This window comes from Artibeus jamaicensis, unplaced genomic scaffold (genome assembly GCF_021234435.1).
Source record: "Artibeus jamaicensis isolate MK-2021 breed Jamaican fruit bat unplaced genomic scaffold, CSHL_Jam_final scaffold_369, whole genome shotgun sequence".
In the NCBI taxonomy this organism is placed as follows: domain Eukaryota; kingdom Metazoa; phylum Chordata; class Mammalia; order Chiroptera; family Phyllostomidae; genus Artibeus; species Artibeus jamaicensis.
Window position 1 is genome coordinate 39,929,291 of NW_026522042.1, and position 15,792 is coordinate 39,945,082.

Genomic DNA, 15,792 nt, shown 5'->3' on the forward strand with positions numbered 1-15,792 from the left:
TCTGTTTAATTAAGAAATGCAGATCATGGGTGGAGTAGAGTTGATAACGCACCACCTACTTACACTAAAAAGAAAAAAGCTGTGTGAGCAATCTTTAGAAACATAATAAATCTAAGTGAGAAAGCCCTTTTGGGAACTCAAAGATGGAATAAATGGAAATTTGGTAGAGGAAAGAATTTGTATGTATGCATGTATGTATATGTGTATTTCAGAGACTGAAAAACTGAAGCAATGTCAGAAAAGTCTGAGAGCCAATGAATTGGGACTGATAAAATTTTAAAGGTAAAAAATCAGCCCTAACCGGTGTTTGCCAGTTGGTTGGGCATCATATGGCAAAGTAAAAGGTTGCTGGTTCAAGCCCTGGCTGGTGTAGTAGCTCAGTGGATTGAGTGTGGGCCTAGGAACTAAAGGGTCACAGTCTGATTCCCAGTCAGGGCACATGCCTGGGTTGCAGGCCAGTTCCCAGCAGGGGACATACAAGAGGCAACCATACATTGATATTTCTCTCCCTTCCTTCCCCTCTAAAAATAAATGAAGAAAATCTTTAGTTGCTGGTTCAGTTCCCATCAGGGCACATGCCTGTGTTGCAGGTTTGGTTGGTCCATGGTTGGGGCACATATGAGAGGCAACCGATAAATGTTTCTCTCACACATCAATGTTTCTTTCCCTCCCTTTCTTCCTCCCTTCTCCTCTCTCTAAAAATAAATAAAATACTTTCTTAAAAAAAGATGATAAATTTTGAATTCTACATCCCAGACATTAAAATGAGCTTCAACACATTAAAACCAAATTCCATACACTTTCTACACAAACATTTTACTCTTTCAAGGATACTGAATTTGAATTTGATATAGTGAAAATAAACGGTTAAAAAAAAAATCTTTTGAAGGATTATTGTAGGATTTCTCAAATAAGATACAAAAAGCTCAAGCATGGAGAAAAAGATTAAGTTCAAGTTAATTAAATGAAAGATTTAAAACCACTAAAAAGCAAAATGTAAGAGATAGAAGAAAAATGTGCAATACATGTAAGTGAACTATAATAAATATCTAAAATATTGAAAGAACTCTCACAAATCTATGAGTGTCAGTATAAGAAACATAACAAACCTACCTGTAGAGAATTTTTATGAGTTTGTTTGAGCCAAAATGATGACAATTGCCAGGAAGCAAAATCTCAACGAATTGAGAAAATGCTGTGGAGAACGGGAGTTTTGCAGCTTATTTTATACTTTAGAATCAAAGGAGAAGACGTAAGGTGGTTACATGAAATCCATTGGTGGTAGATTAGGGAGGTGGGAGGAAGCAAAACGGGGAGATCTCTGTGATTGGATAGAAAGCAAGATGGAGAAACACATACTTCTTTCACATTGGTCGGCACAGGATCTATAATAATTGACCTTTGCAGTACATAGAGATGGTATGCATGGACTTAGATAACGATGAGAGACTCTGTGATCTTGTGCTCTAGTGTGGCTCTGGAAAAGAACCTTATTCTGATATTTCAAAGGTAGGTTATCTTAGACGGGAAAACATGTCGATAGGCCTGCTTGAGGTAAATACTGACCTTTGTCAAGGAAGCTGCGGGTCTAGGATGTGACTATTCACCATGCCTCGCTTTTAGTTAGGAGTTTTTATGTTCCGGCCATCCTATGTGGTTACTTCCCATCTCTGAGTCTGTAAGGCCAGCTAAGCAACCATCCCCTGAGCTTCTCAGGTTTGGTATATGGCCCCTATTTCACACACACAAAAAATAGGTCAAAATATTTAAAAATACGTAAATGGCATGAGTAGAAAAGTCACAGAAGAAAAAAAGCTAGTGACCAATAATGAACTAGGAAGTGTTCAATCTTGCTAACAATCACAGAAATGGAAAAGTTTCTCTTTGGTTAACATGGTAAAACTGAAAATTTGGTATCAAGTGCTTGAGAGGATAAGGGGAACTAGAAATCTGATATAATGTTGATAGAAGTACAAATTGAGTGCAAACACTGTGGAGAGCAATTTGGCAATACCTAATAAAGAAGAAGACTGCGGTCTGTGACCATTCCATCTTTGAGTATACAACTTTAAGGAATTCTTGCACATGAGAATCTCCACTAATAATTATGGCAACACAATTTATAGTAGTGAATAATTGGAATTAATCTAAATGATTATCAATATGGAAATAAATTATAATCTATTCCTACAATGGAATTTTATGACAGTTAAATGATGAACTATATCTATAGGTGTCGATGTGGAAAAATTATATAACACTGAGCTGAAATGCTATGATAGGACACATTGTGATTCATACTGGAGTAGAATGTATATAATTCACCATTTGCATAATTTTTTAATAACACACTAAATATATATCTCAAACTTATAAAAATATGCACAGGAAGAACAATGAATCTTAGTATCATAGTATCTTAGATACCTGAGGGTAAAAGAGAAATGAGTGGGATTAAGAAAGAGCACAAAATGAGCATCAATTAAATCTGTAAAATTTTGTCTGAAAAACTAAACAACCTGAATTATTACTTTAAAATGTTTAACATCTGCTAAGTCAGGCTATTGAGTGTGCTTGGTGTCAATGTAAGTAACATCCAAACCTGTAGAGAATTTTTCTAAGACTTCATTTGAGCTAAAACTGATGGCAATTGCTGGGAAGTAAAATCCCTAATGCTTCAGAAAATAACAGTTTTGCCGTTTCCTTTATGCATTTGAAATTGAGGGGGCAGTAAGGAAGATTGCATGGAGGTGGGAGAAAGCAAGGACTGGATTACAGGCTAGTTTAACAAGATTGTGTGTTCTGTTGAGGGTAGTTTCTGAAGGGTTCGAGAAGAGGCATTTCAAAAATGTAACCCAGAAGTACAGAAACAATGGACAAGGGCTTGTTTAAGGCAAAGATAAACCTTTTACTAAAGAAGTTACACGCTTGGGGAATGACCACCTGCCATGACCTGCCCAGTTAGGAATTTATGATCAGGTCACTCTGCGTGTTTGCTTTCCATAGAACCCCTTTTTGTCCACAGTGGGTATTTATCACTTTAATCTCTGTATAGTTGGAATGATTTACAACTTTAAAAATAGGGAACAAAATAAAGATTACTGTTATCTCTTATTACAATTTATCTGGCAATTTCAGAAAGAATTTCATACTTTAAATTTGCAATGATATATTATGGATCAACAAAAGTAACTGAAATTATTTCAGTGTCTACTTTATTTATTTCAATCTTTCTACCAAAAATTTTTACCACAGAGTGGTAAAAAATAGTTTCATTTTAACCCCTTTTGCCTTATTTACTTTCTTATTAGAGTATGAGATACATAACAGGAAGGAAAAGGAAAAGGTTGAGAAGAAAAAGAGTGGGTGTAATCAATGGCTTATGACAACAGTATAAAATACCTTGGCATTCAAAAATAAGGAAGACAAAATGAAGTCAAAGCTAATAGCAAAACCCTGACTTAATAATAATTACATACTCTTCAGCCTTGTGCAAAAGGTTAAGAAGTATAAAAATATAAGGTAAGTTCCCTTGTTCTCAATAAGTTTACAAATTGGAAACAAGATTCAGGGTGAGTAGGGAGAATGCAGTAAGTCAGACAGTACTGACATACATAGTACAGGCTATGGGCTTCAAACAACAGAGGTTGTGGTGAAGGCTGAACGACTTTCCTGGCATCCACACTGCCACTATTTCTTGGTCAATCTTGTGGTTCTTATTTGAACTCCCGGCAACATACACTTTAGTTGATCTCTCCCAAGTTCTAGAAATGCTGTGTTTCCTTCCCTCAGGTTCTGTGACACTATACTCTGCTAGTTCCCCTCCTATCCCCACGTTCCATCCTCCTCTGTTCGGTCACTAAGTATCAAAATGCCCAGGGATGGGTCCTGATACTCATTCTTCTGTCTATCAGCTGATTTTTCCTTTGGTTAATGTGTCCTCTTTCACGGCTTTGAAAACCATGTGTATGCCAATGACTCCTATATCTAAATTCTGCGTGAGTGTGTCCAGTAGGCAACACAAAAGGTCATGTGACCTGAACAGAATTCAGCCCGATTCTGTCTCTTCCATCTAATAAATGCCATCACCAGGTCCCTAGCCACTGTACTTTCTTCAGTTCACCTTTTAGTTTTCTTAACGTGTGTTATACATATAATGCACAGTGTTTAGCTCTTCTGGCAGGAGGCAGAAGTGTGTCTATTCCATTTTAGTTGGAAACCAGAATTCCTCTCTGCTACGGTCTGAATGTTTGTGTCCCTCCCCCACACCCCAAATTCATATGTTGAATTCCTAACACCCAGTGTAATGGGTATTAGGAGGTTGGGCTTTTGAAAGGCGCTTAGGTTATCAGGTGAAACCTTCATAAATTGGATTCGTGTTCTTATAAAAGAGCCCGACAGAGACCGGCACCTGCACACAACTGGAGGACAGAGTTGAAGGCATCAGCCATGACCCAGAGGAGGGCCCTCACCTGACCACCCCGCCACCCGCTCTCAGACTTCCAGCCTCCAGAACTGTGAGAAAGAAGTTTCCACTTTCGAAAGCTACCCAGATTGTATTATTTTGTCAAAAAGCCCAAACAGGCTAACCAACTCTCTCTCCTTTATTTTTACATTTTCATGAAATTTATTTTTTATTGTTAAGTGTCTCTAAAGTCATTTTATCAATATAATTTTTAAACTATAAGTGTGTGTTCCATTTATTGATTTTAAAGCACTATATATTTTATATTTGAGTTCTTTGTTGAATATAGATATTAAAATATAATATTCAATTCTATAGGGTGCCTTCTAACTCTACATGTGTTTTTTTTTAAGAGTATTTTTTTAAGTTTTTAAAAAGATTTTATTTATTTATTTTTAGAGGAGAAGGAAAGGAGAGAGGGAGGGAAATATCAATGTATGGTTGCCTCTTGTGTTCCCACCACTGGGGAACTGGCCTGCAACCCAGGCATGTGCCCTAACTGGGAATCGAACTGTATCCTCTGGTTCGAAGGCCAGTGCTCAATCCACTGAGCTACACACCAGTCAGGGCTGTTTTCCTTTTTTATAGACAGATTTTTTTTAACCATTTTTTAAAGAGATAATCCATTTTAACTTTTTTTCTTTTATCTTTAAGGTACTTTGCATTCACTTATTCTTTATATGTAACTGTCCTAGAGCAAAACAACCCTTTTTCCTGCTGCCATTACACAGTAAGAATGCATATCATGCTCCAGAGTCCAAATGTTCTGTATTCTAAGATAAGCCAAAAATAAAAAGAAAATCCTACTTCATCTTCAAAAAACCTTCAGTATTTCCCATAAGTTAACTTACTACCAGATGTTTTTCCCTCACTTCTGTAATATTGTTGTCTAAAGATACATCACAACTTACATGTACAAATGATAATGATATAGAAAAACTGCTATTTTGTCCCCCACTACTAACAGGCTATTACAACTTGATCATCTCATAGCATTCATCCTTTAAGATAGGTTTAATTTTTTATTCAAATAGATGTTCTAAAACATTATCCTTCCAACATCTTTCCCAAGAAACACTTTGCTTTCAATTCCTTAATTCATGTATATGAAGTCCCTTTAACCTCTCTTGTAATGTTGGCTTGGTGGTAATAAATTTTAGCTTTCTCTTGTCTGAGAAGCTCTTTATTTCTCCTTCCATTTTAAATGATTCCTATACTGGGTAAAGTAGTCTTAGTTGAAGGCCTTTGCTTTTCATCACTTTGAGTATTTCATGCCAATCTCTTCTGGCCCGAAACATTTCTGTTGAAAAATCAGTTGTCAATCTTATGGGAGCTCCATTGTAAGTAACTGTCTTTCTCTTGCTTCTTTTAAGATTCTCTGCCTATTTTTAACCTTTGCCGTTTTAATGATTTTTAAAATTTATTTATTTATTTATTTATTTATTTTTAGAGAGAGGAGAAGAGAGGGAGAGAAACACCAATGTGTGGTTGCCTCTCAAATGGCCCCCTCTGGGGACCTGGCCCACAACCCAGGCATGTGCCCTGACTGGGAATTGAACCAGTGAGTGACCTCCCAGTTCGCAGACTGCACTCAATCCACTGAGCTACAGCAGCCAGGACCCATTTTAATTATTAAGTGCCTTGGTGTGGGCCTCTTTGGGCTCATCTTGTTTGGGACTCTCTATGCTTTCCAACTTGTGTGTCTTTTTCCTTTACCAGGTCAGGGAAGTTGTAGGCCATTATTTCTTCAAATATGTTCTCGATCCCTTGCTCTCTCTCTTCTCCTTATGATACACCCATGATGCAGATAATGTTACGCTTCATGTTGTCACAAAGATTCCTTAAACTATCCTCATTATTTTTTTGTATTATTTTCTTTTGTTACTTTAATTGGGTGGTTTTCTATCATGTCTTCCAAATCACTGATTAGATCATCTCCTTCCTCCAATACACTGTTTATTCCTTCTAGTGTATTCTTCATTTTGGATATTGAATTCTTCATTTGTGACTTTTTTCATGTTTTTGATGTCATTTTTCATGCTGTCGTAGTTCTAATTTCTTGAGCATCCTTATAACCATTTTTCTGAACTCTATATCTGATAAGTTGCTTGCCTTCATTTCATTTAGCTCTTTTTCTACAAATTTCTCCTGTTCTTTCATTTGGGATATGTCTCTTTGTCTCCCAATTTTTGCTACTTCTTTGTGTTCTTTCTTTGTATTAGGTAGATCTGCTATAACTGTCAGGGTGAGACCAGCAGAATTTATTAGGCCAAAATAGACCAAGATTTGGTCATGTGAAGAAAGGACTCTGCACTGGTGTGTTGTGCTTGGGAGGAAAAATGACCCAGTCTTAGAGCCACACAACCCAGTCTGTCCCAGATTCTGCCCAGAGCCCGATCTCAGCAGGGCAACACTGCCAGGAGTCGAGAAGGTGGGGATAGGAGATCTCAGGGGGAAGATCGGGGAAGTGGCCCTGGCACCAGAACCACACAGCTGCCCCAGATTCTGCCCAGCCCTAAGCCGAGCAGAGCCACCAGAAATCAGGAGGGCGAGGCCACTGGGAACCTGGAGAGTGGGGCTAGATTTCCTGTGTCAGGGAGCAACCAGTCAGGTTCACGCATAGGTGGGGGAAACGGCCCCCACCACAAAGCCATACAACTCAGTCACCGACGTACCCCATACCTTTATACTCCAGCCCAAATGGCTGACTCATCAGCATGGTGCAAGCTCAGCAGGGTTGAGTGCTGGGAGTCCAGAGGGTGGGGTTATTACCTTCCCCCAGGTTGATAACCCATGGAGGGGAATGCTTCACCCAAGAAAGATGGTTTTTTGATTTAGGAACAGACCCCTGCTCAGGGAACCTGGGGGCGATGCCTTCAGTTCTTACCGTAGAAAGACAAATGCCAGTCTCCTCATGTGACTCTAGTCTGTTCTGTGAATCCTCCACTGGAGCCCAGAGTGAGTGGCTACAAATGAGACTTTGTGTATTGGCCCTTTAAGAGTGTGCCTTTGTCTGTAGCAGATTTCCACCTCTCCCTGTGGGATAAAATCCCTGTGGATTCTCACAGCCAGATGTTATATTGCACCTCTTCTTGGCCTGGTACTCTGGGCTGAGGAGACTGGCTTGGGCTTTAGACCCCACTGTTCTCAGGGGGAAGCCCTGCAGCTGAGATATCCTTCCAGAATCTTAGCCACCACCCAAGGAGGCCAGGCCAACCCTTTTCACATCTCTGCCCTTCCTACTAGTCTGGATGTAGTTTCTTCTGTAAATCCTTGATTATAAGACTTATCTTCACCTAGTCTTCCTTTGATTATTCAAGTTGATTTTCCCATAATTTAGTTGTAATTCCAGTTTGGTCCTGGGAGGACATGAGTGTTCCTTCTACCTGCTCCAGCACCATCTTGGATCTTTGAATTGCATTCATTTTTCATAAATTGAAAATCAGTTAAAAATAGAAATTTCTTAATTCTACAAAAAGGGAGATTCAACCCACACAAGCTTGGAAGACAAAAAAACAAATTAAGGAAAATATTAAAATCAAGTTCATTCATGCAATTTTTCTTTAATTGATGCTTCTGAGTCCACATGTCATAAAATGTAAAAATAATCATAAAGTATTTGGTATGCTGCACTTAACAACTGGTAGCATATTAATAGACCCATAAAAACTTTTAGAAAAACATATAATCTATCAGGAGACATTGTAAGCCTAAAGAGTATGTATTTTTAATGTTTTAATTAGAAAATGCAAAAAGAGCAATAGGTGGTTTCTCTTGCAATTCTTATTTCAGTTATTATTATTAATCATTTACTAGTGATTATCAGAAAATAAGCCCTGACTGGTGTAGCTCAGTGGATTGAGCGAGGACCTTCGAACCAAAGGATTGCAGTTTGATTCCCAGTTAGGGCACATGCCTGGGTTGCAGGCCAGTTCCCAGGGGGTACATGAGAGGCAATTACACATTGATATTTCTTTCCCTCTCTCTTTCTCTTCCCCTCTAAAGATAAATAAATAAAATCTTAAAAAAATAAGTTGGGGTAAGATATTTTATAGAATTGAAAAATATAATTCTTGGTAAAAGCAACAAAGAAGTACAATAAAAGTTCAGTAAGTAAACAAGAAGTAAACTGAGAAAAATAAGGGAGTCAGAAATGTTAATACAGATGTACAACAATATAAAACACAGGGTAAAACTAAACAAGATCCTATTCAACTGGGTTAAATTTTCAACCAAGAAGAGACTTAAATTCTCACAAATAAATCCATGCATACACATTAACCAATGACAAAATTAAAAATATTTTGTATGAGGCTAAAATAAATTTTTGTTTTAGGTTAGGCTAACATCACCATCTGGTGTGGGGACGCTAGAACGTGGTGTTACTTTGAGATATTTTGTATTATCCTACTTAAGAGTTGGTAAAATAAAAAAAATCTAAATCTTAATAGATTTCAGTGATTTCTTTAAATCTGTGAAAAGTGACAATACATATAGAACCTTAGAACTTAAAAAATTTTCTCCAACATACTCAAAATCACAAAAAGCTTCAAGGACTATAAGTCTAGATGGAATACAAATCAAGACTAATTTGACTATAATTTACTTTGTTTATGAATGAGCTCAGAAGTGAGCAAATGAAATGACAACAAACTCATAACTATCAACTACCAAGCCTAAAAAAACAAAAACAAAAATACACTAAGCAAACAACTAGAACAGGAACAGATTCACAGAAATAGAGATCATATGGAGGGTTTTCTACAGCAGCAGGGGGGTGGGGGTGGCAGAGAATGGTGGAAAAGGTACAGGGAATTAAAAGCATAAATGGTAGGTACAAAATAGACAGGGGGAGGTTAAGAATAGTACATACAGGAGGATATGGAGAAGCCAAAGAACTTATATGTACGAACATGGACATGAACTAAGGTGGGAGAATGTTGGTGGGAAGGGGGTGCAGGGTGGAGGGGAATAAAGGGAGAAAAAAATGGGACAACTGTAATAGCACAATCAATAAAACATATTAAAATTAAAAACAAAGAGGTGGGCAAATAATCTTGCTATCTAAGAAGCCCAGGCCAATGAATAAAGATAAAATGAAATCATAGTTTTCTGTAGTGCCTTATACAAGATACTGTAGTAAAATGATCCTAATCAGGAGATTTAGCAGTAAAATGAGAAATGAAGACTTGCCAAATACATCATCGAGTTTTTATTGCCTTTATTTCTTTCTGTAATTTGCAACACAGACAAGTCTACAGCCAACAGCACTACCTGCTCTGTAGAATTATTGGCAGGCTTACACTGCCAGAACCGTTCCTTCGTTCTGCAGCAACTTAATAAACAGTTTCTCATTCCTCCAACTCCCAAGGAGTGTGTTAGGGAGATATGTTTTCTTACTTTTACAGAAGTTGCATTCATTAAATATAATCATATTTGTATTTTCCATAGAAGAGACATGGAATACTTGGAATATTGCTTGCTTACTTTTAAAAAGATGAAGTATTTAAGGTAATCAAGAAAACTGAATTATAAATAGTAGAAAGTAGTTTCAAAGATTTTATTTATTTATTTTAAGAAATAGGGGGTGGTGCAGACAATTATAATTGAACAATAAAATCATAACAAAATAAGATAATTTGAACAAAGAAAGAGGGGATGAGAAGGAGAAAGATTGGGAGAGAAACATCAATGTATGAGAGAAACATTGATCAGTTGCCTCTCTCACGCGCCCTTACTGGGGACTGGCCCACAACCCAGGCATGTGTCCACACTGGGAATCGAACCAGTGACCTTTTGCCTTCTGGACAACTGAGCTACACCAACCATGGCAAAAGCATTTTGAAATGTAAAAGGTTACACTAAGTCTTCCTAGAAAACGAATGATACTGTAATCATGTAAAAACTTCATTTTTGAATGTGACACTTCCTGCTTTCCTTCCTTTTTGATTCAAATCAGCCCCATCGAGCACTCTGATGCACCTGCCTCGTGTTCCCTTTCTGAATCATTAGCACCAAGGACAATGAGGTTCTGATAAATATCAAATAATCTTAGCAACAAAGACAGGGCTGTCAACCACGGAGACAGCTGCAAACTAGAGAGAATATCTACACACAAGTAGAATGTCTGAAACACAACTAGAGAGGCCTCAGTTGTGTTTTAGCGCCAGACCTAGAAGCAGCAAAAGCACAGGAAGCGATGCCGTGGCTGACATCAGGACAAGATGCACTGACCAATGGCACTACACCTTAGCACCAACCTATCAGAGATCATGACTCTGACTACGACCCTTCATCATCATGATTAATGATTTTTCCCCTATGCAATGCATCCTGTGGAAGTCATCGATTACATGCCTCTTTGAGAATTAGCTCACCTGTGACTCCAGGCATGGGCCACTTCCTGAACTAATAAACCCTTAATTTCTTAGCTGCGCCTGTTCATGTCTTACTAGGCTTTGATGTTTACAAGCAAATGGACGCCTTTAGTCCTTTAACAATTTTGGTGCCCAATTTGGGGTTCCCTTTTGCCTGTGGATCTGCGGATTCAGGGCTTACCACCAGGCCTGGTATTTGGGAGCTAGCTAGACCTGCTGTCTTTCGGGCAGAGTCTGGATGGCACTCCATGCTGGGCATACCCAACCTACTGTGCTTTTGTTTACAGCATAAGAAATGAGGGATCGAAAAGGCCTAGTTTTGGAATTAGCTCTGGTTTGGAAATTGAAGTCCTCTTACGGCAAGCTATGGCGGGTGACTACCTCAGGAAAGCCACCAATTTCTAGGCTCAGGGAAACCCAAATGGGAACAGGAAGAAAAGTGGTCCTGAGAAAGCTTCGTTGGTTTGTGTGATCTGGTCTCCTATGGGACTCAGGGAAACTCAAGCGAACTGAGAGGGAGAAATCTGGCCTGTAAGTCTGCCTAAGGCTGTATTCCTTACCCACTGAGTCTTTGTCTTATCTTGTGGAAGGAGGCCAACTCCAACCAAGTTTCAGCAAACCTCAGAGTGGGCAGTGGAAGTTCATCCCGGCCTAACTTGAGGCAGCTGTTTATCTCATATTGACTAATCTGAGCAGACCTCACGTTCGTCCTCTCTGAGGGAATAGTACTCAGGGTTTGAGACACAGTGGGAAGTTTGGCAGCTTAACCCCTCCCACTGTCTTGTCTGTTGTGTCTGACTTGTTGTCTACCAGACTTTAGAAGGATATAAATGTTGCTGAATTGTTAGATCTTGTTATTTTTTTCAAAGATTTTATTTATTTTTAGAGATGGGGAGAGAAACCTTAATATGCAAGAGAAACGATGATGGGTTGCCTCTCACATGCCCGAACTGAGGACCTGGTCCCAACCCAGACATGTGCCCTGACCAGACACTGAATCAGCAACCTTCTGGTTTGCAGGATGACGTCCAGCCAGGGCTGACTTGTTAGATCTTGTAACTGCTTGTTCACTGTTTGTTCTATTGTGAGCCATCTCATCCTAGGACTGACTGAAGATTGCTTGAGCTGAAAATAAGTAATTACTTTGATAAAGACCTTGGTAACATGCGTAATTCCGCCTCTGTATCCCTATCTATCTCTTACAGAACTGAAGCACATTTAGCTAAAAAGCTGTAAAAGGAAAAATCAGGCTAAATGAAACAGACATTAACAGGGTTAAAACAAAAGTTTTGGCACAGCACTACCAAAGGCTGACTGGGGCAAAGCTGACCTCCGGTGGGCTTTCTAAGACGGAGGGCTCCCAAACTAGTCCAGCCTATTTAATCCAGTGAGGAGAGCTTCAAAAGACTAGAAGGAAGAGATCATAGTGAGAAACCTGACCGGCAATCACTTGGATCAATAGTCAGGCTGGCTAACTCAACTTCAAGATTACTAATGGGGACAAGGGCCTTTGGCCTGACCCCAGGCTGGGGGCTCAAAGCCTCTTTACTCAAAAGTGGGTAAAATGGTGAGGGAATAAAACAGAAATTTCCAGGACTCCTCGAAATGAGAATTCCTGAACTGTGGTACAAAAACCCAACGGTGAAGCCCTGACTCAGAATACGAGATTAAAGTATATGAAAATATAAGGATTGACATGATTGGGAAAATTGGTGTATTTAAACAGGCTTTACCTCAAAGTTGTGGCAACTTCAAGTGATTTAACCTCTTTACTTGATTGCACTGTCTCATTGGGAACTGGAACGTGAAGGCCAGCAGTTCTCTCTTTTGGGCTATCCAAGAAAACGACTCTAGAAGGCTTTCGCTCTCTCAGGTCCACGGAATTGTTTCGTGCCAGAAATGTTTGTTTATTGTCAGTTCCAGCTGAAACCTGACAATATATTTGAAAGATTTAATTATGTCTTTGATCAGAAACTTGGCCATTTTCAAAACTAATGATAGACCCTGATAGGAAATGTTTTAGTCCCCTTCCTAAGATAAAATAAAACTATGTGCTCAGAGGGAAAGATGTAACTAAGAGATTGTATAAACAGGTAGGTCAACCTATGATATCACTTGTTTCGACACCACTTTGAGAGCGGCTGTACATATCTTCCCAGCCTTTGTGAAATCAGAAATGCTGGTCTAGATATTCAAGCCCACTTATCTTTATCATCTCAATTCCTAAGACAAAAAAAGAAAGAGAAAGAAAGAAAGAGAAAGGAGGAAGGAAGGAAGGAAGGAAGGAAGGAAGGAAGAAAGAAAGAAAGAAAGAAAGAAAGAAAGAAAGAAAGAAAGAAAGAAAGAAAGAAAGAAAGAAAGAAAGAAAGAAAGAAAGAAAGAAAGAAAGGAAGAAAGGCAGGCTAAGATGTTTTTGAAAGCACAAAGTGCTTCTATGGCTCCAAGGCTCCCTTACCAAGGACAAACACAGATTTAAGTGGTTTTTCCACAAATATTAAAAGGAAAAAGACCCTAGTCATCTGAGCAAATCAATTTAACTTCTTCCAGCTGTCCCTCCTTAAATTAGTGATTGTTGCTTAATGGTGCCTGTCTCATGGCTGAAAGATCTGTGTGTCTGTCCACGTGCATTGTGGTATTTTATACATCTGAATGGTATTCTCATTTTTTTTTAGAAAAGGAAGTCTATTAAATTGGCTTAAAGAAACAAGCACTTACATGAGAATTCTCAAAAATATAACAAACTAGCTAAAATGCTTTATAGAATCACATGAACTAAAAAAAATTTTATATTAAAGCTGGTTTGAGTTTGGGCTGGTTAAGCATGTATAGCTTTAACCTTGGCTGGTGTAGCTCAGTAGATTGAGTGCAGGCCTATGAACCAAAAGCTTACTAGTTCAGTTCCCAGTTATGGCATATGCCTGGGTTGCGGGCCAGGTCCCTCATAGGGGGCATGCAAGAGGCAACCACACATTGATGTCTCTCTCCATCCCTTCCCCTCTAAAAATAAATAAAATCTTAAAAAAAATATATATATATAGCTTTAATGCCCTGGCTGGTGTAGCTCAGTGGATTGAGCATGGGCCTGTGAAACAAAGGGTCGCCGGTTCAATTCCCAGTCAGGGCACATGCCTAGGTTGCAGGCCAGGTCCCCAGTAGAGGACACATGAGAGGCAACCACACATTGATGTTTCTCTCCCTCTCCTTCCCTTCCCCTCTCTCTAAAAGTAAATTAATAAAATATTTAAAAAAATAAAAAATATGTATAGCTTTAAAATCATCAGGATTAAATAATAGTTTTATTTAATAAAATAAATAAAACCACCTGGGTTTATTAATTAAATATGTCCATGATATCTCTGTTGTAAAATTTGTCAAAAAGAAACTTGGTATGATGAAATTTTCATCAGTAATCTAAATTTAATTGCTACAAGTAATTAAATAAGTGTAACAAGATAAAAGTTTCTTTTAACTCTTTAGCAACAATTGTAGTCTACTTAAATAGTTTTATAAATCTGTGGTAACTGGAAACTGAATTTAAAGGTTTTTAAAAATATTTTATTTATTTTTAGAGAGAGGGAAAGGGAAGGAGAGGAGGGAGGAAAACATCAATGTGTGGCTGCCTCTTGCCTGCCCCCTACCGGGTGACCTGGCCTGCAACCCAGGCATGTGCCTTGACTGGGAATCAAATCAGCAACCCTTAGTTCACAGGCTGGCACTCAGTCCACTGAGCCACGCCAGCCGGGGCTGAATTTAAAGTTTTGCTAGGTATATTAAATAGGGGATAGTCTTGACCATTTCCAAATAAGATAAAATAATGAAACATTAATTACTGAACACAAATTTATCTTTCTGCTTTTTATAAATAAAGAGATTTGGGTCCATTAGTAAATATGTCTTGTGCCACATTAAAAACTGTGCTATGAGAAAATATATTTTTAGAAATTATTAAATGTGTTCATAAATATATCAATCTAAAGAATACTAATTGCTGCCCTGGCTAGCATAGCTCAGTGGATTGAGTGTGGGCCTGCGAACCAAAGCATCATGGTTCAATTCCCAGTCAGGGCACATGCCTGGGTTGCAGGCCAGTTCCCAGCAGGGGACGCACGAGAGGCAACCATACATTGATATTTCTCTCCCTCTCTCCTTCCCTTCCCCTCTAAAGATAAATTTAAAAATCTTAAAAAAAAATACTAATTGCTTACTTTTCAGTTGTCACTCAAAATTGAGGTTCCAAAGTTAAGATTTCTAATTAAGATGCAAAGAAATTATATGTTTTTGGTAATAAAAAGTATAAGGTAGGGTAATACATTTTTAATGTAATTAAAAGAACAAGATTTGTCCTAAATTAAGGTTGGTTATTTCTTAATGAATAAGAAGAGACAAACTAAGAGGGAACCAAGGGAACAAGGACTAAGAAAGTTATAGAAGTTCTATGAAGATTTTGAGATTTTATGTACAGATAAGCTAAATAAGATGAAAATTTAACTATGATAAATTCAACTATGTAAATGAATTTAAATATCAAAAGTACGCTATGCAGAATTAAAGTTTAGTTTTTTTTCATTCTGATAAAAGAAAGTTTTTTAACATTTTATTTACTTATCTTTTTAGAAGGGAAGGGAAGGAGAGAAATATCAATGTATGGTTGCTTCTGGTGCATCCCCTGCTGGGAACTGGCCCCTGCTGGGAACTGGCCTGCAACCCAGGCAGGGAATCAAACTACTATTTTTTGGTTCACAGGCCCGTGCTCAATCTACTGAGCTACACCAGCCAGGGCTTGATAAAAGAAAGTTTTTCTTGTATTTATTCTACTTCAGATGTTTCTTCCTAAAATAGACATTCTGTTTTATTAAAATAGCTTTCTGTTGGAGACTTCCGGCCAAGATGGAGGCCTCCTTGCACAACCAAAAGAAGGACAGCAACAACCAGAACTGACAGAAAATCAAA